The 23,303-nt window shown below is 36.0% G+C and overlaps 1 long non-coding RNA gene across 1 annotated transcript; it reads right to left on the bottom strand.

Annotated features, from left to right (window-relative positions):
• Window positions 1-23,040, bottom strand: LOC149793938 (uncharacterized). The gene is made up of 3 exons (XR_016422908.1): window positions 22,928-23,040; window positions 9,158-9,262; window positions 1-2,228 (listed from the first exon to the last, which is right to left on the bottom strand). It is a non-coding gene; the product is annotated as an uncharacterized LOC149793938 (long non-coding RNA).
• Between the last annotated feature and the right edge of the window lie 263 nt (window positions 23,041-23,303).

Below are 23,303 nucleotides of genomic sequence, written 5' to 3'. Positions count from 1 at the left end.
AAGCTTAATAAACTCCTGTGAAATAAATATGCAATGCATATATATATTCTGTGTACGATTGGAAAATTCCACTCGAGGTTAAGAATTTTGCATCGGACACTATTCAGCAAAACCTCTTATCTGACACAGAATTCTGATACTGTTTTACACCAGTGCATGAGGGTTATTTAATTGTTGATTCTGTACAAAACAATTACAGATTTGAATCTGTCAACATTTCTGCTCTTTTTTTAATACGGGTCTCACTGAATAATTTAAAGAAAATGCTGTAGTCTAGATTGTAAGAAAAACTGATGTCAAAATTTAGTGACACACCATCCATTTAAGTAATATCATACCCACTAATGAAAACATTTGCCACATTCTTATAAATAAGCGTGGATCGAATCCATCAATCCCACTCCTTTTCTCAAAGGTAAAGGGTCACACATATTATGTGAATACATAAATCTTTAGTCATCTGAATTGTATTTATATTAAAAAGGCATATGTCTTACTCCTTTTGGCAGACGTAAGCATAGCCTAGTTACTCTGCTAAAGTGTAAACTACCATTATTTTAAGAAAAGTATAACTGAATTCGTCTCGACATAAAATATGTAACTGGTTTTTAAAAATATTTTCTGTATTATAAACTTTTAAAACTTTTCTAATTTATGATTAACATTTTAAAAAGGTGGAAAATTCCGTGATTATCTTTTAGATAAAATTATCCTCAAGTACTATGATCAGCACTCCAGCTAGGGATATACAGCATGGCACCCTGACCTCAAAATCAACATGCCTTGCCAATGTTTCTGCCTTCTAAATCATATCCTGCCCCCAAACATCCTATCCCTTATATCCTGTGTTACTGTCCTTAGTATCCAGCCTCTTCGGGATGAAATGAGATCTGCATAAAGAGGGCTGGGCAATCATCACTATCTAAATGAAAAAGAATTTTGAGTTAGGATGAATATTAATCCCGACTTGCATGCTGCCTACTGAAAAAACTCGATTCAACCAGAAACGGCTTGTTGACTGCACTATCTCCCTATAACATTATAATTAAGTGCAGAAAGATCAATTCTGATGAGGACAGTTTGTCAAGAATCCCAACAAATGTCTTTGAGGTGCTGAATGTTGTTGCATAGACCTTTCATAATTGTCTACTAAAATCAGAAAGAAAACCATTCCTTGAGCATAGTTACTATTATAATTGCAATGCCAGTGGCTGGTACAGGAAAGTAAGATTTCCACTGGTCAAAATGTTACCACGTGATCAAAACGAATTGCATTCGTTTCTGTATGAACTGTAAGGAGAACTACTTTTCCACTTCTATAAATAGAGTCCCGTATAAGGCAGACATGAAGTAAGCATTAAAGAAAAACAACATTCTAAGAAACAAACAAAAAATAATTGAAAAAATTTGGCTTCCATTGGTTGAAGGACTGGTATTATGATGACCTTATTGCGATAAAGCTGGACATCCCAAGTGCTATAAATAGCTACGTAACAGAAAAACCACAAACATGTATTACTACACTCAATTAAGATTTCTCTTAATGATGCAAACAAAATAACATACCAAAAAATTAAAATTTCAATTATAAGAGTTTAACGCTGTTTTTTCTGAGTTCATCGTGGTATAAACTGTTAGTTGCCGAGTCACACAGCTTACATAACGCCCGTCGGGCGTCATTTGTCGTGTGAGTCGGCAACTGACAGTTTATACCACGATGAACTCAGAAACAAAACGTTAAACTCTTACATAACTGACCCCTGGTGAATTATATAGCAACCAACATTTTAAATGAAATAAGAATGACCTGCATACCAAAGGGTGTTCCAGAATGAAGGAACAGCCACCTCTTTGTCCAACAAGTCATCAAATCGAGATAACTTGGGATTTTATCATATTATTGGTATTAGATATCTAAACAGCTGTTCCCAATGTAAAATTGCTTTTAATGACTGATTTGTCAGATAACACAACTACACTTTGTACTGTTTCGCCAGTTGGTACATGTACCCTGAATCAGACATTTTGACACTTTTGCAATTCTTGTTTCGAATAAAGTTTTTAATTTGCTGCTAACTTTAGTTGGCGAAAGCAGCTTCTTTGACCTTGACATTATGACACTGTATAGTTCTTGGTAGTTATCTGGATTCGATGTAATGATTAAGCGGATTTTTTTGCAGCCTCCTGTTCCTCTCTAGTTCACAAAGTTCTTTCTTCAAATGTATTTTCTGCAATGGATATATAATTCTTATTATAATCTAACAATTAATCATACCAATAATATATATATATATATATATATATATATATATATATATATATATATATATATATATATGACAGATTTATCCTAGAAATTTTTGCAAAAATCATGTTTATTTGATTCAAAATTTTATGCTATAATATTCCTAAATTAAAATCGATAAATAATTAAAATAAAAAATCGTGAATTATATATATATATATATATATATATATATATATATATATATATATATATATATATATAAGACAATTATATTTTGAAAAAGAAAAAAGTTTTGACTTCAAGAATTAAATGATGCTGCATGTCATCTATTTATGATGTCATCATTGTAGCCCCACAATGGTTGTAATGCGTGCAAGTGAAACTAAAGTTAATATCACCTTTCATTGTTTATTTTAGATTGAAAGAGAGAAATCTCAATAATAATGATGTGAAGATTGCTGTTAAATTCCCTGAAAAACAATTTAACAGATGTTTGTCTCCTGAAGTCCATTTAAATCTTGCAAATGTATAGTTCCTATGCATCCCAACACTTAATGGAACTTCTTCTATTAGCCGAATAAAAACGCAATTTGATTATATTGCTGTCTTGTTGTTGTTGCAATATCTCCTATTTCTCTGTGCTTCTATTATAAATTCCAGAATTGTGAATTTATTTCTAAGCATATTTCCTTACTGCAATCATGAGTTATGTGTATATGTAAAAGAAATTTAGTTACACGTCTTGATAAATAAAAATGTGGTATGTCAAATGTCGTAGGGAGGAGATAGTCATTGCAAGAATCCGAATTGGTCATACTTACATCACCCACTCCCACATACTAAAAGGTGAAGACCCACCAGAGTGCGTTTCTTGCAATGAACCATTCATTGTCAAGCACTTTATGATAGAGTGCTTTGACCTGCAACCTACGCGCGATCGTTATTACATTGTGCATGACATGAAAGAACTTTTTGATACTATAAACATCACTCGTATTATAGAGTTCCTGAAAGCAGTAAATATTTACTCAAAACTCTGACTTTTATGCTATCACCTTGTGGAGTTTTATGCAATATATATACCGTCCCATTTTAATACCTTTTCATCCTTTTTCATTAACATAGAACATTTACCTCTCCCGTTGATCGGGAAGCTTTATTTTGCACCATTACCATCTTACAGTTTTTAATTTCACCCAATTCTTCTTTTATATCGCTGGTCGCTATAGGACCTTTATAAATTTTTAAAAAGTATACAAATTACATTTTGTTTGGCGCTAAATAGCCTAACAGTGCTGATGCGCCGTTAAAAAAATAAATCAATCAATCAATCTTGATGCATAAAAATGTGGTATGTCAAATGCAAAAATGGAACTAATGAAATATTGAGAATATAATTTGAAACTGAATTTGAATAAGTACAGTAAGATTGAAAATGCTTGTTCATAGTGATCTGTAAATCGCAAATTGAGGTATAATATGTATTTGGAACACTTTGTTAACTTCCCTTATGTAACTTTGCTAGCATTACTATTATATGTGAATTGCCAACGGGATTTTGTGTGAAATAGTTGTCAATTTATTGATATTATCATGTTTTTCCCCCCGCTAGTCTCAGGACCTTTTTTAACTGATGAAAAAGTTTGATTGTCAAAAGATAATAGACAATTAAATCTACTTCAGAGCGATAACAGCAATCATGCAAATGGTCGATGTCATATGTAAACGTTTGCACATGCACGTTTGCTGCTAACGGATTTGATACTACCTTCTTTTCTAATGATAGGCTATCTCACCTGAAATTAATTTGAGAAGCTGTGAAATAAAGAATATTTAATAAATATGAGATTTATTACTCAAAAAAATTAAATGTTTGTTCAAAATATGGTGGCTAAGCCCAGTGGTCTATGCACATCAGGTATATGGGGTTTAAAGACTAAACATATCCCAACTTCGCCTAGTTCTTTGGTATTTTTTTCTTCAAATTTACTTAGTGACAGCAATCATCTTTATCAAATACATGGGCAGTTTAAAACATCCGAGGTGATACACCCTGATCAACTCCATTGAATAAAATATGGAATCCAGATCTGGAGCAAGCATGAATAAGACAGTATTTATATTTCACTGCAATGATCATATTTTTGTAATTAATCCATAGGTATATTAAATGTAATTTTGTAAGAGTCAAAGGGTTGGCATGTCTGTATTGTCTAGTTCAGTCAAACCTGTCAATAATGCCCACCTATGGGAAAAGACCAAACTGTCCTTTGTACATAGGTAACCTTTGTGTACAGGTTCACCTTTAATACAAATTTGGAGAACGGATACTATGCATAGAATATCTATTATTATTAATATTTCTACATCAACAAAATTTATTGAATATCATAATATATACATATATGTTGTTCTTTCACAAATGTCTGATAACTTGTTGCAGATTGAATACAAAAATTGTTTTAAAAACCTGTCTTTTATTATGATTAACCAGACATAAGTCTTTTAGCGAAAATGCAGTGTCAATATAATAATCCATTCAGGAGTAGCAGTATCAAGATTTGCAACACTGTGGTGGCAGTATTGGATGCCATTTTTATGTAGGACCAACCAGATGTTATAAGAAACTTAGGCTAATTGACCATCCCTTCACCAGGACTAGCAATGACTAGATTTTCAAGGTGACGCCTTTAGCAGTAATAATAGATTTCAGAGAGGCACCATTTTCATTCAGGACCAAGTAGACTTAAGGCTTAATGTTGGGGTTTCAATAGAACTGAGCAAAATTAGATAATTTGATCTGGGGATCCCAAGATCCAAGTATTTATTAGTACATTGTAACCTAATTTAAAAGGCCACATATGATACTTTGTGTTTAGTGAAGGACATGTAAGCTTGTTATCATGATATATCCAATATGGTGATAAGCTGTATATTAGTATAATTTACCCAAATTTACTGACAATGGATTAAGACATTTTTCAATGTACTCAAATTATGCAAAACAAATGAATTTTAAGCATGCACTCCAAAGTATTCAGCATATATTTCCATAAGCATAATGGTGTTTTGATAAATATATACTATGCTGGATGTTTGTTCATATTACAAATAGTAGTACACATTGGTAAGAAAAAATGGTGAACATTCACTCAAACAGAACTGAATACATGGTTCTATCACTTTTTAAATGAAAGATTTCCAGAAACCTATGTTTGGCAGCCAGAGTAGTTAATGAACTTATAAGACCTTTGCAAATGAAAGGCTATGTCATCTAAAGAAGTTTTACACCAGTCCCCAGTTAGCTAATTATCTTTATTGCATAAATACCTAACTTTGTTGCACAGTGCGCACAAAACAAAATGGAAATCCAGAGGACTTAGTCATCTCAATGCACAGCAAGACGCCTAGCCAGAGAATCATCAGACTGGCTAATGTGTGGTCCATTACTTGAATCTCATTGGAAGGACAACACAACTGTACACTACCTGTCATCTTTCCATGCACCGGTTGAACCCGATTTGACCACAGCACCCCCCCCGCCGAAAAAAAAAACAAACAAAACAACAAAGATGGGCCTGATAATGTGCTTCCAGCAACACCAACTGTGCTTGCCTATGCACAGTACCTTGGATGAATAGACAGGCTTAATCATAATACAAGGACAAATCGTTCTGAGAGGTCTATGTGGTGATACTGAAAATCAGAAGCAAAGTGGCAGGATCAGTTGTTGTACAATGCTGATGTCATTGAGGGAACAGTCATTGATCATAATTCACCTAGTAAAAGGAAATGGGACTTGCTGTCATTTCGTGTTGATGCTACTCATGCACTTATTGGAACATTCAGGTCCAAGCACCATTTCAAGCGTCCCAGAAGTGAAAGCAGCAATGACAGCAGACTTTATGACAAAGACCATTGGCCAAGTGTAGGCGGATCAGACAGGTTGTGCACTGTATGCAACAAGAAATATTGCAATTATTTTGGCAAGCCACCCTGGTACATCAGTGAGGGATAACCCTTACAAAACAAAACAACAATGGTTGTGAGAAGTGTGATGTTCCCCTGTACTGCAATACTCACATCACTTGCTTCCGTGACTATCACACAAAATTATATTTCTGGCAATTATATTGTGCCCTTACAGGTGTGCATGTACATGTAACTGATGTGTTTGCCTAATTACTTCTTGGATGTTTGCTAAATTAATCTTGGTTCACAGTCAAAACGTGTTTTATTTCATATTTATTTGCATTGAAATGATCAAAAAACCTTGTATCAATCAGTTTTTAAATACCTGTGGAAATATTGTTAACACATCTTTGGATTTGCTTGATTTTTGAGACAGCACTGCATTTATTCAAGCCATGATTTGTAAGAACACCACAATGGATCAAAAACGACCACATATTATACTTGAAACACTTCAATCAACAATTTATAGAGAATACAGTGAAATTTACCTTTAACATGCATGTTGATTTACCCGTATAATCATCTGTGTGAGACTAAACTTGCTTATGAGACTATTTTCAGAAACCTGAATGTCTTCTTTACAATGGTACCAAACATGTATTCATATCACAAGAAAATGATATTTATACAAGTCATTCGAAATATGCTGCTTACATTTATTAAGATCGTGAAAGTTACTTAGTGTTGAACGGTAGTTGTTACTTAGTGGTGAGATGGTTAAGATCTGGTGCCATTTTTTTAGAAAGTAGAGACTGATCCGCTACGTAACTAATCTGTGAGACAGAGTTTAAAATTTAAAAAAGACCCATCTATTTTCATTTGGAAATGGGTCATATACAGTCACAATGATGACAAATTAGGTACCACAGTATTCTTATGCAGCATTCATTTGTTTTTAAAAAATATTCTACAATTTTTATGGTGTGGAATTAAAGAGATGATAATATAACTGATAGACATCTTGTTATTTCTCTAATTGCATTTTTTAATATTAATGTACCTACAAATCATAATCCATATACACGCGAGCATAAGATATAATTCGGTGAGAAAAGTCATCATGATTAGGCCAAAGAGTAACTTTTATTATGTAAAAACAAAACAATGCTCTTTCAGTCACGAGCCAGGCAGGCTAACAACTGAGCCACCATTGCTTCTGCATCCATCAACTGCCTCATACGATATGCAAGTAGGTACATTAGTCCAATTCTATACCATTAAGTCACAGGAGCTAATTGATTGTTCAGAAGAAAGTATTACAAGTTTTTTTTTTATATATAGTTTTAGTAACAGAAACATACTTTATGGAAACATTTGTACAAACTTAAAAGCCAGAATGTTTTTATGAAGAATACAAATTGGTAAATTTATGTTGATAGGTTTTTAAAAAGGTCATGTAAAGATTTCTTTAGTAATGGTGACAATATTTGTCGGTGAATTGACATAATTTGTATAAAATTGTATGGTCCTCATACATGATGCTTTGCTTTAGAGAACACATTGTTTAAAGCTGTTGTTTTTTAAAATTAATTTTCAGTTTCAAAAGCCATATCGTATGTTTGATCAACACTATTTGCACATTTTTGAGAGGCGTTTGTTCTTGGATAATATACGCCCATGTTAAATGAAGCTGATCTGGCATGTTCTGAGAAGCTGAAATTAGCAAATTGTTTAGGGATACTGGACAACATGATAGACAAAAGGCCATACCATTAGCACACTTGACCTCATGACCAAGTGTGCGAAAAATGCAACACACGAGCTACCTTCTTTAGAGCTGATCAAGTATTATTTTGTATCTTGCAAAAGTCCTCTAATTATACAATAAACAAACCCCACTGTTTATCTACTGCATCTGGAAAAGTTCCTGAAATTAAAACAAATATACAGCAAACAAATGAATCTTGTATCCAGGAAGTATTTGCGTTCATATAACATTATTAACAATAATTCCTAACGTTACAATATATTACAATGCCAATTAATGAAAAATCAACATTAGTATTGGAACATATAACATGTCGATGACAAAAGGTGAAAATGTACCATTTTAATGCAAAATGTAGTGATATGCATGATATTAAAAAAATATAGAAAAAGAATAAAGAGTCATGCTGACATGATATATCATATCTTGTCCCCTGCTATGTCCATGACACTCAGTTTATATGCTACTTGTTCTACACAAATTGCTTCCATTGTAACATACATAACTGATACTGAATGCAGAAAATTTTATTATCAAAAGGCACCTATATGAAACTTGCAAAAGTGTACAGGTTTGGTTGAAAGAGTATTAACACTGAGACAGTTATACTCTGGACACAAAACTATTTAGACAGAAAGACAAAGCATTAACCACTATTTTATTATATACTCATTTGATAAAGAAAGTTGCTGTATGTATCAGTGATAGCTTGCCTAAATATACCAAGCAAACTCTTGCCCAGTTGCCAGACGGAACTAATTTTAGTAACAAGAAATTGTTTCCCCACACAATCAAGCATAAACATGCCTTTGTGTGAATTCCCAGCAATTTAATGCCTTTAAAAATAAAGCAATACAAAACAACTAAAAACCCATATGGGACTAATGTAAAGAATTTGTTTTTTTATGTATTAAATAAACCATTTTGAACAGATTTATACCTCTAGATAGACATCAAAATAAGATTGAAACTTGGAGTCGTATAAATAAAATCATGTTTATAAACAGCTGACAGCCTGGCCTCTAGAAAACAGTAAAAAATAGCCAGTTGACTCTGATGCTGATAAAGCAATAATGATTAATGATTTAGTACAGGTGTGCAAATATGAAATATCAATAGATGCAGTTCTACAGTCAAGTAGACTGACATATATCAGAAAGGTATTGGATTTGTGACACAGAAAAAAATTATAATTTAATGCTAAAGCTGGCAAAACAAAAGCGTACTAGATGCAATATTTTCTGCTTCAGCCACGATAACATGGACAGGTTCCATTTCTTCTTCCTCAACCTGATGACCATCCATCTTCTGGACGAGATATTTCAATTCACCTGTAAGAGAAACAAAATGAATAATGTAAATTTCTTCTATTAAACATTTTCTTATAAATGAAGAAATATACATTCAAACATTAAAATATTCATCAACTTCAACTTCATTCATTATGTGACCTAGAAAGACAGGAGTCGTGACTTGGTTTCGTCATGATCTTTCAAACTGAGCCATTAAGTGGACACATGGCAATAGAATACACATTTGCATATGTGTTGTACTTCTGAGAGAGTGCCATGTGGAAGATGAAGTTCTTAGCATTTGCAACATGCACAATGGAGAGAATGTTGGCACACTTCTATGTTATTTTCATGTACTATGGCTGAAATTTGTTTGGATATTGGACTTGTGGAAACTGAAAATGACCTAAGGCACAGCGCTAACCAGAATGGCCGCTCCCATGTGCAATTAGTCCAAAGTACATTATCTTTCGCAGTTAATAAAACAGGGAAACAATTTAGCCAGATCAGATAATACCAGCTTCTGAAAGTTCAATGAATGAATTACCAAATATATAAGGGCCCCGAGTGACGGAGTGGTCTAAAGCGCTCTCCGTTATGGATCAGTGCCATCTCACCGCTTCCTGCGGCGGTTCGAGTCTCAGATTCAGCCAATGTGGGTATGTGAGAAAGCTTGTCAGCAGCTTATGATGGGTCGGTGGTTCTTTCCGGGGTTTTCCCGGGTTCTTCCTCCACCATTAATACTGGCCGCCATGTATAGCCCATCTTGTGCTGAAATATGGCGTTAAACCCCACAAAAACAACAACCAAATATATAAAAAGTAAACAAAAGTTATTAGTTTGATTTTCTTAAATACAATTTACCTTGAAGTCCATGAAGTGGAAACGACCAAGTTTAGTACGCAGTTTTTTTTAAAAAAAATAGGTGAACATCTTAACTAAGACCAAGCTGTATACTCTATAATCCAAATTACTCCCATCAAACACACGCCGAAATAAAGGGTTTTCAAAGTGGTTTTAACAATACCTAAGATATATGATTTAAATAACCAGAGCATTGATACAAATCTGGGAAATTCTTTTCTTTTAAAAAGAAATTTAACCCCATATAAAATATGAAATTGTACAGAGCTGTCTTTACAGTGTAAAAAACGGCCCCAAAACTGAACTGTTTACAAAACTTGCTAATTCAGCATGTAAAGTAGGTATATGGGTAATGATGACAAACTGTTAGTGGAATGATGTTGTACTCACCAGTGCGTGTAACATGATGGTCCATACACCCGACTCACCCCCAAGATACTGCATTCATACAAATTATATTAATATACCATTTGTAAGTTTAAAAATTGCAGTCATATTTGGTGAACAGGGCCTCTTTTGCCACTCAGGATAAAGAGAGAGTACTATAAGTAGTGATCGGCAGTTAGTCCATTTCACATTATGTAGATCAAGAACTTTAGTTGAGGTGGACAACATTATCTTGGATATAATGCTTGGAAATGGATTCTAAGAAGTAGCTGGTGTGCAAACTGATACAAAACATGAGACAGAGAGAACAAATACTCTGCCGCTGAAATTTTGCATTGAAATTTAATGTACAAATCCAGACAAATAAAGAAAGACTAAGAGAGATATGTCAAGCTTCAACGCAGGGTTTTGTAGCTAGTTTTATTAGTCAATGAGCAACAACGTATGCAGATGACTAAAGTTTTAAAATGCATTAATCTTTGTCAATTTTCCATGTGCTTTGAAGATTTTCTATGCACTGTAGTAAATATTTGCATGTCAGATGTAGTTGCTGGACTAATGCTTGGCTTATTCAATGCAAAATCCTACCGGTGGGAAATGTCACTTTTAGATCATGGCATTGCATCTTATACACCAGCAACTCAGGACCTGCCCAGTGTAATTTCTTAATTGCATATACAAGTGAATACCCCACACAGCAGCAACTCGAGACAATGCATGGTGTAAATTCTTAATTATGCAAACAAGTGAAGACCCCATGCATAACATGGCATCTTGCACAACAGCAACTCATGACCTGCCTGGTGTAATTGCTTAATTATGCAAAAGAATGAAGACCTTATGTACAGCATGGCATCATTATACACACGAGCAACTCAAGACCTACCCGGTGTAAATTCTTAATTCTGCAAACAAGTGAAGACCCCATGCATAACATGGCATCCTACACAACAGCAACTCAACAGCTGCCTGGTGTTATTTCTTAATCATACAAACAAGTGAAGACCCTATGCAAAACAATGCATCTTACACAAGAGCAACTCAGGACATGCCTGGTGTAAATTCTTAATTATGCAAATAAATGAAGATCTTATTCATAGCATGGCATCATTATACACATCAGCAACTCAAGACCTACCTGGTGTAATTTCTTAATTATGCAAACAAGTGAAGACCCCATACATAACGTGGCATCTTAAACGTCAGCAATTCATGACACACGGTACTAATTACACTGAAATAATAGAGTATTTACGGGTTTGGTGGTCCATAATTGGTTAATAATGAAAATTAAAATTTTAGTAAAAATATCTTTTGAGAGCTTATCCTATATGTACTTTTTATAAAAATATAGACAAATTTCTACTGATGCAATTTTAGCATTCTTACAGGCTTGACTCAGGAGTACTCAATAATGAAAGTAGCACCTCATTCATTTGGTGCAGAATCAATAACATGTGTTTCATGCACATGTATGTAAACAAAATGCCGCAGGTCATATGGTGTTCTCCACACATAAGCTTGCACCAAGGTTAGATGTGCATGGAGAATTATAAGTCTCATCATCAGCACCCAGAAGTTTTAAATTATTGAATTTTGAATATGATGGTGTTTCCATGTGTTTACTATTGGAGTTGAATTAGTACCGGGTGTCCTTCAGGACTGGCCCATATAATGTTTTTAGCTAAGCAACTAGGTCAAAACCTATTTCAAATAACTGCATATAACAGTAACTCTGAACATACTTAAAGAATTTACGATTGTCAGACAAAAAACAGTTTACTTCTATCAATCAATGTGACCATGACCTTTGACCCTTCCACACTCACAACTGTCTTGTGTCTCAAGTGCAAGCAAATTATCATGTTTGGTTAAGATTTGCGCTGCAGAACCTAGGCTACGGGTATTGAGCTAACATGTAGATTAATATGACCCTAAATTTTGCATGGAACGCTTCTCTGCAAATGAATCAATTATGCATTTAGTATAATCTTGCTACCAATTATCACCTACTTTCACTGACCATTTCGGAATTAGAAAAGGAGTAAAATAAAAGCTTGACCGAGATTGCCACTAGGATATAACCCTGAATGTGATAATTGCAGCCCATGCTGTCACAGGTGTTTACAAGCTTACAGTTTCATTCTACAATCTCAAATAGCCATAGGTGTACCAACTATCATACAGCATTTTAAGCTAAAGAAAGAGTGATAGACTAACATAAACTAATTTCAAGTCTCCTGCTTTTTTTGTGCAAATTGGAGCGGGAGAGAAAAAGGTATGGTAAAAATATTTTTGTGCTACCAATTTACCATAAGTGATATCTTCAAGGTCCTCACATATCCGACAATTGAATATAAATCTATTTTTCCTGCAGACCACTTCCCAAAATGGGGCTCGCCTAGTATTTTATAATCATCCTTAAAAGAAAAATGAAAATGAATATATGATGATCTTGTCTGATGTTATTTTATCATATTATCTTTTATGTTAATTCATTAATACATATATGGCAAAGATATATATATCCCCCTGCGGGTCCGGGGTTGTAGAATTGGCCCGACGTGCCTCGCTACGTGTCGTAAAAGGCGACTAAGTAGAGGCAACCTGTTTGCCGTGGGTTGCGTCTCGTGTCGGGGGAGGAAAGGATCCTGGTAGTTGAGCAGAGGCTTTCCATGAAATACACTACTTTCGCCTCTACTTCTCTTATACGGTCCCCCTGCGGGTCCTAGGTTGTAGAATTGGCCCGACGTGCCTCGCTACGTGTCGTAAAAGGCGACTAAGTAGAGGCAACCTGTTTGCCGTGGGTTGCATCCCGTGTCGGAGGAGGAAAGGATCCTGGTAGTTGAGCAGAGGCTTTCCATGCAATACACTACTTTAGCCTCTACTTCTTTTAGACGGGTGGTCGGGATGGGCCCGGTTCCGACAAATCGGCTGGTCACGCCGAGCCCTAGGAAGTCTTTATTTACTCTTTCAGCTTCTTTATCTGTCTCCTTGTATCTCTCTTGATACCGCCGTTGCCCCTATATTCTATTCCTTTATCTTTCCCTTTTCCAAGTGTATTAAGACTTCCTAGAAGGCGGTGGCTTAACGGGTCAATCGGGGGGTAATTTTACCGACCTTAGAAATTGGCGACTTCACGGTCAATCAAAGGTAATTTTATCAACTGAGTACGGCATCTGTGTCCCTAGTACTTGAAAAGTGTCCCTTGTTGGGCTCCTTGGTGGGCGGGGAGCACGGGTGCTGAATTTTTATTCCAGCCATCATGGACAATTCCAAAAAAATCGATAAACGTACCAAAACTGGATCAGAGTCGGATGATGAGCCATGTAGTGTGGAATCCTTTCCTCGCTTCATGGTCATCCAATCGAAAGACGAGGCTAAACAACTTGCTGCACTATCGCCATTTATAGTCGAAAAGACTATACTTGGATTAGTCGGCAAGCCGAAAAGTGTCAAAAAACTAAAATCAGGCGGCCTACTTGTAGAGTTTGAGCGAAAAGCACATACTGAAAATATCTTAAAAATTAAAACCTTTCACGATATTCCAGTAACCTGTTTCGCCCATTCTACACTTAATGCATCAAAAGGCGTCATTCGTTGCCGTGACCTAGCTGGTGTCAGCGACAAAGAAATCGTCGAGTGCATGAAAAATGAAGGTGTCACTGCAGTCCGCAGAATTCGTATCAAACGAAACAACAATCTGCAGGACACCAACACTATTATACTCACCTTCAATAAGCCGACAGTTCCAAAAGTGGTCAAAGTTGGCTTCCTACAAGTTAAGGTTGAGATATACATACCCAATCACCTCCGATGCTACAAATGTCAAAAATACGGTCATCATGAAGACCGATGCTACAGAAGCCAAATATGTGGCCGATGTGGAGACCCCTCTCACCGGGAATCCGAGTGTAAAGCCAGGCCACATTGCGTAAACTGCGGAAAGGAACACCATGCTAATTCAAAAGATTGCGATACATGGAAACAGGAGAAGGAAATCCAAAAGATTAAATACACATCCAACATTCCTTATCCAGAGGTGGAAGCTTGTTCACTCCCCGGGCCATCCTTCTCAACTGTAGTGAAGAGCAGCCAAAAAACAACGAAAGACGCACAAACTCAAACAAACCCACCTGAATCCCATTCCGACTCGAACATCCCGCACTACAAACCCCAGAAAAACTCAACATCGACACAAACAACATTCAACAAAACTGCACCACCAAGATCACCAAACAGTAAGAAAAAGTTGCAAACAAATAGGCAGCAAAAGGGGTCTGATGACCCCATAAAGCTGCACAATAGGTTTGGAGACTTGGGGGACATGGACCTAACAACAAAAAATACACCCCCGTACTTCTTCCAGATAAATAACCAAACGGATTGCCTCCGCGAAAGGTCTAACCTAGCTCCAGAATCTTTAATATAAAGTTGCAATGAAGAACACCATCTTACAATAGAACTGTAGAGGACTTAAAGCCAACTACCATGATATTCTTCTGCTTTTAAACGAACATGATCTTGCTGTACTATGTCTTCAGGAAACATTTTTGAAAAATACGGATAACATCACACTTAAAAACTATTCCCTGTTTAACAACTACTCTCAAAATGTTGACAGGGCCTCAGGAGGAGTCTCTGTTATTGTAAACAACAGAGCCCCTCATAGCAGCTTACCATTAAACACAAATTTACAAGCCATTGCTGTAAGCGTCACTCTACATCGAGTGATTATATTTTGCTCTATTTACTTACCACCAAACACTAACCTAGTACCAAACGAATTAGACGACCTTGTTCAACAGCTTCCCGCGCCATTTGTTTTACTCGGGGATTTTAATGCCCATAACATTTTATGGGGATCGAATCATATAAGTGGCAGAGGTCACAAAGTTGAAGACCTTATTTCTAGACACGATCTGTGTCTATATAATACCAAAACACCTACATATTTACACCCAGGCACGGGTACATACACATGCATCGATTTGACAATTTGTTCTCCTTCGCTGCTTTTGGACTATGAATGGAAGGTCGCTGATGACCTTCACAGCAGCGATCACTTCCCAATCTCCCTTGTAAATCATAACTCTACAATTGATGAAGTAATTCCACAATGGAATTTAAAGAAGGCCGACTGGGCCAAGTTCGAAACACTCTGTAAACCTAGGCTGAATGAGGATACAGTTTTCAGGGTTAACGATCCCATTCAGTATTTTACATCTATTTTAACAGACATTGCAGAAGAATCTATCCCCAAGTCCTCAACAAAGTGTAAAAGAACCCTAAAACCTTGGCTCACTAAGGAATGTAAGGAAGCCATACGGCAACGCCGAGAAGCATTAAAAAATTTAATAATCACCCGACGCCCGAGAACTTAAATATATATATCGCATTGTCCGGGCCAAAGCAGCTTGCCGCACAATCAAAGAAAGTAAAAGAGCATCATGGAAGAGATATGTTTCTTCTTTTAACTCTCGTTCCTCTGTTAAGAAAGTTTGGGATACTATACGCAAAATAAACGGAAAGAGAAAACAAAACCCTCTTCGACATCTGACACTGAACAATAACAACTTTAGTTCAAAACGTGACATTGCAGATATTCTTGCTGACAGTTTCTCAAAAAATTCCTCATCATCTAATTATTCAGAAGCCTTCCGAAAACTTAAAACTCGAAAAGAAAAGTCACGTTTAAAATTCGCATCCAACAACTCGGAAAGTTATAATCAATTGTTCTCACTATCGGAGCTTAGGGAGGCTTTAGATAAGGCCCATACATCCGCTGGGCCTGACGAAATACATTACCAGTTTTTGAAACACCTTCCAGAATCATCTTTAACATCTCTTTTGAAACTTTTCAATGATTTATGGATTACTGGTAATGTACCAAAAATCTGGAAAGAAGCAACTCTAATACCAGTCCCCAAACCCGGTAAAGATAGCGAAGACCCCAACAGCTATCGACCAATTGCACTCACAAGCTGTGTGTGCAAAACAATGGAACGAATGATCAATTCTCGGCTTGTCTGGTATTTGGAAACTAACAATTTAATATCTCCTTTCCAAAGTGGTTTTCGTTATGGACGGAGCACCAATGATCATCTGGTTAGACTGGAAACATTCATTCGCGATGCATTTATTAAGAAAGAACATTTAGTAGCGGTTTTCTTTGATTTAGAAAAGGCCTATGACACGACATGGAAGTACGGGATACTAAATGACCTGAACGATCTAGATCTAAAAGGCCGCCTGCCCTCTTTCATATCCAACGTTCTCTCCGACAGAGAATTCAAAGTATGAGTGGGCTCTACCCTCTCAGATCTGCACGAACAAGAGATGGGTGTGCCCCAGGGCAGTATTTTATCTGTGACGTTCTTTAACATCAAAATTAATAGCATCATCAAGTGTTTGACTCCTGGTGTGGATTGCTCGTTATACGTTGATGATTTTCTAATATGTTATCGGTCAAAGCACATGCATACAATTGAAAGACAACTGGAGCAAAATATAAACAAAATTCAAAATTGGGCCAACGCAAACGGTTTCAAATTCTCGAAATCAAAAACGGTATGCATGCATTTCTGTCAGTTACGAAAACATCACCATGAACCGAACCTCACGCTGGATGGAACACCTATTCCAGTTGTTGAGGAAAGAAAATTTTTTAGGTATAATCTTTGACAGAAAGCTGACCTTTATTCCACACCTAAAGAACTTAAAAGCTAAATGCTTAAAAGCACTTAACCTGCTTAAAGTAGTAGCGCACACTGACTGAGGTGCTGATAGAAAAGTCATCCTAAATTTATACAGAAAGTTTATTCGCTCTAAAGTGGGCTATGGTTGCGTTGTGTATGGTTCAGCCAGAAAATCGTATCTTAAAATGCTTGATCCAATTCATTATCAGGGAATAAGACTGGCTGTGGGAGCATTTAAAACATCCCCTTGTGAAAGTCTTCTAACTGAGGCGAATGAACCAGCGTTATCGCATTGTAGAGAAATGCTTTTCGCACAGTATGCTCTCAAATTAAAATCAAACCCTCTGAATCCTGCTTTTTCGGCTGTTTTTCAACCCAAATACAAAACTTTATACGAAAATAAACCAAACGCCATACCTTCCTTTGGCATTAGAATATCATCCAGCCTTGACACTACAAATATAGATCTTTCTAAAATTCAGAAAACGTCCATCTCCGAAACACCACCCTGGCTAATTAAACAACCAAAAGTACGTTTTACGCTACACGATGGAAAAAAATCCGGAACAAACCTTTACGTCTTCCACAACTCTTACCATGAACTCCTCACCGAATTTAAAAACTACACCAGAATTTACACTGATGGAGCAAAGGATGAGGAAAAGGCTGCTGCAGCCTTCGTTTGTGGAAATCACACAACGCAAGTTCGCTTACCAAATGGAGCATCAATTGTTACAGCCGAAATCAGAGCAATAGACCTTGCTCTGCAACATATAGAAAAGAAACATGTTTTAAACAGTATCATCTTCTCCGACTCGCTATCAGTACTCCAGTCTCTACACAATAGAAAACTGGAGAACCTATTATTAAAAAACATACTCTTAAAAGATACCGAGATGAGTGTCTCCCACAATATAATATACTGTTGGTTATCTAGCCACATTGGTATTAAAGGTAACGAAAAAGCAGATCGCGCTGCTAAAATGGCCCTTACTCAAGAACCATCTGATTTTAAAATACCGTATGCTGATTTTAATCCTTGTATCAGAAAGTTCTTTCCTCAGAAGTGGCAGGCATCATGGAATGATGCCGTGAATAACAAACTTCATGCAATCAAGCCAACTCTAAGAGAATGGACTCCTTCCTACAGAACCATGCGTAGGGAGGAGGTAGTCATTGCAAGATTCCGAATTGGTCATACTTATATCACCCACACCCACATTCAGAAAGGTGAAGACCCACCAGAGTGCGTTTCTTGCAATGAACCATTCACTGTCAAGCACTTCATGATAGAGTGCTATGACCTGCAACCTACGCGCGATCGTTATTACATTGTGCATGACATGAAAGAACTTTTTGATACTGTAAACATCACTAGCATTATAGAGTTTCTGAAAGCCGTAAATATTTACTCAAAACTCTGACTTTTATGCTATCACCTTGTGGAGTTTTATGCAATATATATACCGTCCCATTTTAATACCTTTTCATCTTTTTTCATTAACATAGAACATTTACATCTCCCGTTGATCGGGAAGCCTTATTTTGCACCGTTACTATTTTACCGTTTTTAATTTCAATCATTTGTTCTTTTATATCGCTGGTCGAGATAGGACCTTTTATAAGTTTTAAATGATTATACAAATAACACTTTGTTTGGCGCTAAATAGCCTAACAGTGCTGATGTGCCGTTAAAAATCAATCAATCAATCCAATTTCATCGCAATAGATTGGAATGTGGCGGTATTATAACAACCTTCATGTATCACAATGATATATTTGAAAGTGTTCTTGAATGAATGCACAATAATCGCAAAATAGTGATTTAGCCCAGAAAGTATCATTTAGTAATTTGCAAATGCAGTGAATAGTTTAAAGAAGTAAATTCTCTCATAATAAAACTGATTGCGACAATAAGACTGATTTCACTTTGGATGTTAAGATAGAACTGAGTATATATAAGATAATAAACTTTAAATAAAGATCATTGGACACATTTTTAGGATCAGGATGAGTGGCAAATGTTCATTTCCACAGCCTTCTAAGTGATAAAAAATCTTATATAGAGACAGAGCACTCTGTCATCTAATGGAAATTTCCCTCAATCTGTAAATATAAGTTGTTTTTAGAACTCTATGGTCTAAATCAAAGCTGAATCTAATATTTAAACTCATTACATTCATGCTAACAAACCTTTTGATTGCCTTTGGTCTGATTTATCAGATTCTTAGCATAACTTAAATCATATCTGTGGTTGGAGGGGTGCCTAGTCAAGAGACAAGTTGAATTTGTTTTAATGATTAGCTGATTGCCGGAAGAGGAAATGTTGTATTATTAATATTGTGTGTAACGAACCTTACATTTGTGAAGAACGTTATAGTATATCACATTCCTCTATATTGTTGGAATCCATCCCAATTTCCTCCAGAAAGTAATGCAACATCAAGTGTGCGTCACATCATCATCTGCGTTTGAACCGTGAATCTGTTTTGTCACTTTTAACATGTCGCGTTTAAAAGAAATTGTATGGCATCTAAAGGAATAAATACGATTTATAAGTAAATACTTCATTCTTTCATGTATATTTTTATTTTGCTTTAATTATGAATTTATCACATGCAGTAATGTTATCTATATACCCATGTCATATTACATTTACTAACTTACAAGGACATAATAAATGATGTCATTATGAGATATAAGGTTAAAGTATGATGACAAGGGTATCCGAATGCTGTTGTTTTTGTAGGATTTTACGCCATTTTCAGCACAAGATAGCTATACATGGCTTCCAGTATAACTGGTGGAGGAAGAACCGTGGAAAACCCCTGGAAGAACCACCGACCCACGAGAATCTACTGACAGGCTTTCTCACGTACCCACGTTAGCCGAGCCTGAGACTCGAACTCACGCAGACAGAGGTGAGATGGCAGTGATCCGTAACGATGATCGCTTTAGACCACTCGGGGCCCCGTGTCCGAATGTAATTCAGTGTCAATTGTTTATGATACTATTGCGGTTCTTATTCAGTAACATTGGTCTTCATACATAGAATAATTCCACTTTTGAGTTTGTTTCCGAGGAAACTCATGAATTGTGTTAGTTTCGATATTTTGCCAGCCTTTAATCGTTCGACTAGTCTTATAAATTTAGGCTGAAATAATCTCTCGTGTAACATCCTCCTTTGTTTCGTGATTGTTATGTATCTGTAGTCTTTTATTGAACAGTACGTTTGTTAAAAAAGAGATAATTTTATCTCACACTTCCTTAACATTAGCGTGTCATTTTAATACTTTTATCTATACTACGCTAGTGATTCCCATAAAATTCAGGCAACCCTGCTAGCTTGAATTCTGTTTCACATATTTGGAAGTGTTCGTGGAGCATAATACCCAGTTTCGTCAATGCTGAGCTACGGAAACGTTCTTTCAGTGCATCCCTGACTAGCCTGGAGATGTTTGATTACTACTTAAATCACCATACTTATATAATTGGTTCCACTTGTCAACTGTTTAAAACTGAAATTATTATACAAGTAGAACAGCAAATAAACACTTCGACAAATGGGCAACCTCGCACAATTAGATTTTCAAATCAACTCTCTTGTTCAGTCATATGTCAATTAGTAATATAAAATGTATACATTATTTAGAATAATATCCAAATGTTATTTCTAAAGTGTGTCTTTACAGATGCAGGTCGTCCAGGCTAGGATTAAAACTCGAAATATTGGTGTTACAAAATAAAATAAGCTGTAAATTTTTGCGTACAACGCCAATGAAAGAAAACTATAGTATACGTGCAAAAATAAAAATGAATCGTGCATAATACGTATCTTTGCGATTTAAGATACACTTTATCTTCTACTCTCTGTTGTTAATTTCTATGTTAGTCAAGAAATAAGGTCACAGCAGTACCAACACCTTAAATGTGTTCAAGGAAAAAAAAAATATGTAGCAATCTTCAGTATAGAGGCATAAAATTGAAACTTCAAGCTTCACGTGACAATCTTAAAAGCAACTCCGGCACGCTGGTGTAAACAACATGGTTTATAAGCGCTTCTTGTTACAAAAAGACCGGTTTTGAAGTTATATAAATAAACTGAGTGAAAAATTTTTTGAAGATAACGTTACCTATACAGAATGTGCAAAATCAGTGCGTATGATCAATGTACTATTTATTCTAATGTAAAGCTGTAATGCACCGCTAACTTTAATTCACAAAGAAATTGTTAAACAGTTTTGTTATCCCCAGGTCGCATTTATCTAAATGTTATTTATAAAGGACTATATCAGTAAGAGTAATCATCTCTGACTCACATGTTAATTTACGTGTAGTTTCAAGTGTGGATTGGTTCTGTAGAAATAAAACAGGCACACGTATATATATATATATATATATATATATATATATATATATATATATATATATATATATATATATACACACACACACACAAAATCACATTGAATGCATACGGCAGTCATGATCTACTTGCATGTATTGTTGCAATTATCACGACAGTGATGAGGAAAGGTGCTATAATTTAATGTTTAGTTTTGGATAATAGGTATCATGATGAGACGCATCAGCTCAATTCGCAAATATCTTTCAGCTGATGCCACTAAAACTCTTGTGTTCATTAGTACTTTCAAGATTGGACCATTGTTACTCAATTTTGTCTGGTTCATCTCATTATCTCAATATCTACTCCAGAAACTACAAAAAGTTCAAAACACAGCTGCTCGGATCATACTTAGAGTACCACGATCAGAGCGCACCTCCCCGCTGCTCTATACCCTACGCTGGCTATCCATTCGATCAAGAATCAAACACAAAATTGGTTCTCTGTGCTACGTTTCACTGTCGGACTCTAGTCCAACGTACCTATCCGATCTCACCCAAGTGTACACACCAGCAGGATACTTGCGCTCCTCATCTGATAATCGTATAATCTTTATTCCCACTATCAAAACAAATTCATACGGACAGCGTTCTTTTGCATACCAGGGCCCACCTATTCCATTTGTTGAGGAAACAATTTTTTAGGTATACTCTTTGACAGAAAACTGACTTTTATTCCACACCTAAAGAACTAATAAGCCAAATGCTTAAAAGCACTTAACCTACTTAAAAATAGTCGCACACACTGACTGAGGTGCTGATAGAAAAGTCATCCTCAATTTATATAGAACGTTTATTTGCTCCAAACTGGACTATGGTTGCGTTGTGTATGGTTCAGCCAGAAAAACGTATCTTAAAATGCTTGATAAAATTCATCATCATGGAGTAAGACTGGCTCTGGGAGCATTTAAAATATCCCCGTGTTAAAGCCTGCTGGCTGAAGCGAACGTACCACCGTTATCGCATCGTAGAGAAATACTTTCCGCACAGTATGCTCTCAAATTAAAATCAAACCCTCTGAATCCTGCTTTTTCGGCCGTTTTTCAACGGAAATACAAAACCTGTTACGAAAATAAACCAAATGCAATACCTTCCGTTGTCATTAGAATATCATCCAGCCTCGACAGTAGAAAATAGATCGTTCTAAAATTCAGAAAACGTCCATCTCCGAAACACCACCCTGGTTATCTAAACAACCGAAAGAACGTTTTACGCTACACGATGGAAAAAAAATCCGAGATAAGCCCTTCTGTCTTCCACAACCCTTAACACATGAACTCAGCATCCAATTTAAAACCTACACAAGAATTTACACGAATGGATCAAAGGATGAGAAAAAGGTTTCACTTACCAAATGGTACATCAATTTTGTCATCCGATTTGAGAGCAATAGACCTTGCTCTGCAACACATAGAAAACAAATGTATTTGAAACAGCATCATCTTCTCCGACTCACAATCAGTACTTCAGTCACTACACAATAGAAAACTAGAAAAACCATTATTGAAAAACATGCTCGTCAAAAATACCTAGCTGAGTGTATCCCACAATATAAGATTATGTTGGTCACCTAGCCCTATATGTATTAAAGTTAACGAAAAAGCGGATCGCGTTGTTAAATGGCCCTTACTCAAGAACCACCTGATTTTAAAATACCGTATACTGATTTTAATCCTAGTGTCAGAAAGTCCTATGTCAGAAGTGGCAGGCATCATGTAATGATGCAG

The sequence above is a fragment of the Sinohyriopsis cumingii genome, chromosome 8 (genome assembly GCF_028554795.1).
Source record: "Sinohyriopsis cumingii isolate HCF-2022 chromosome 8, ASM2855479v2, whole genome shotgun sequence".
NCBI lineage: Eukaryota > Metazoa > Mollusca > Bivalvia > Unionida > Unionidae > Sinohyriopsis > Sinohyriopsis cumingii.
The sequence above is the reverse complement of the archived record's forward strand: the minus strand, read 5'-3'. Positions and strand labels throughout refer to the sequence as shown.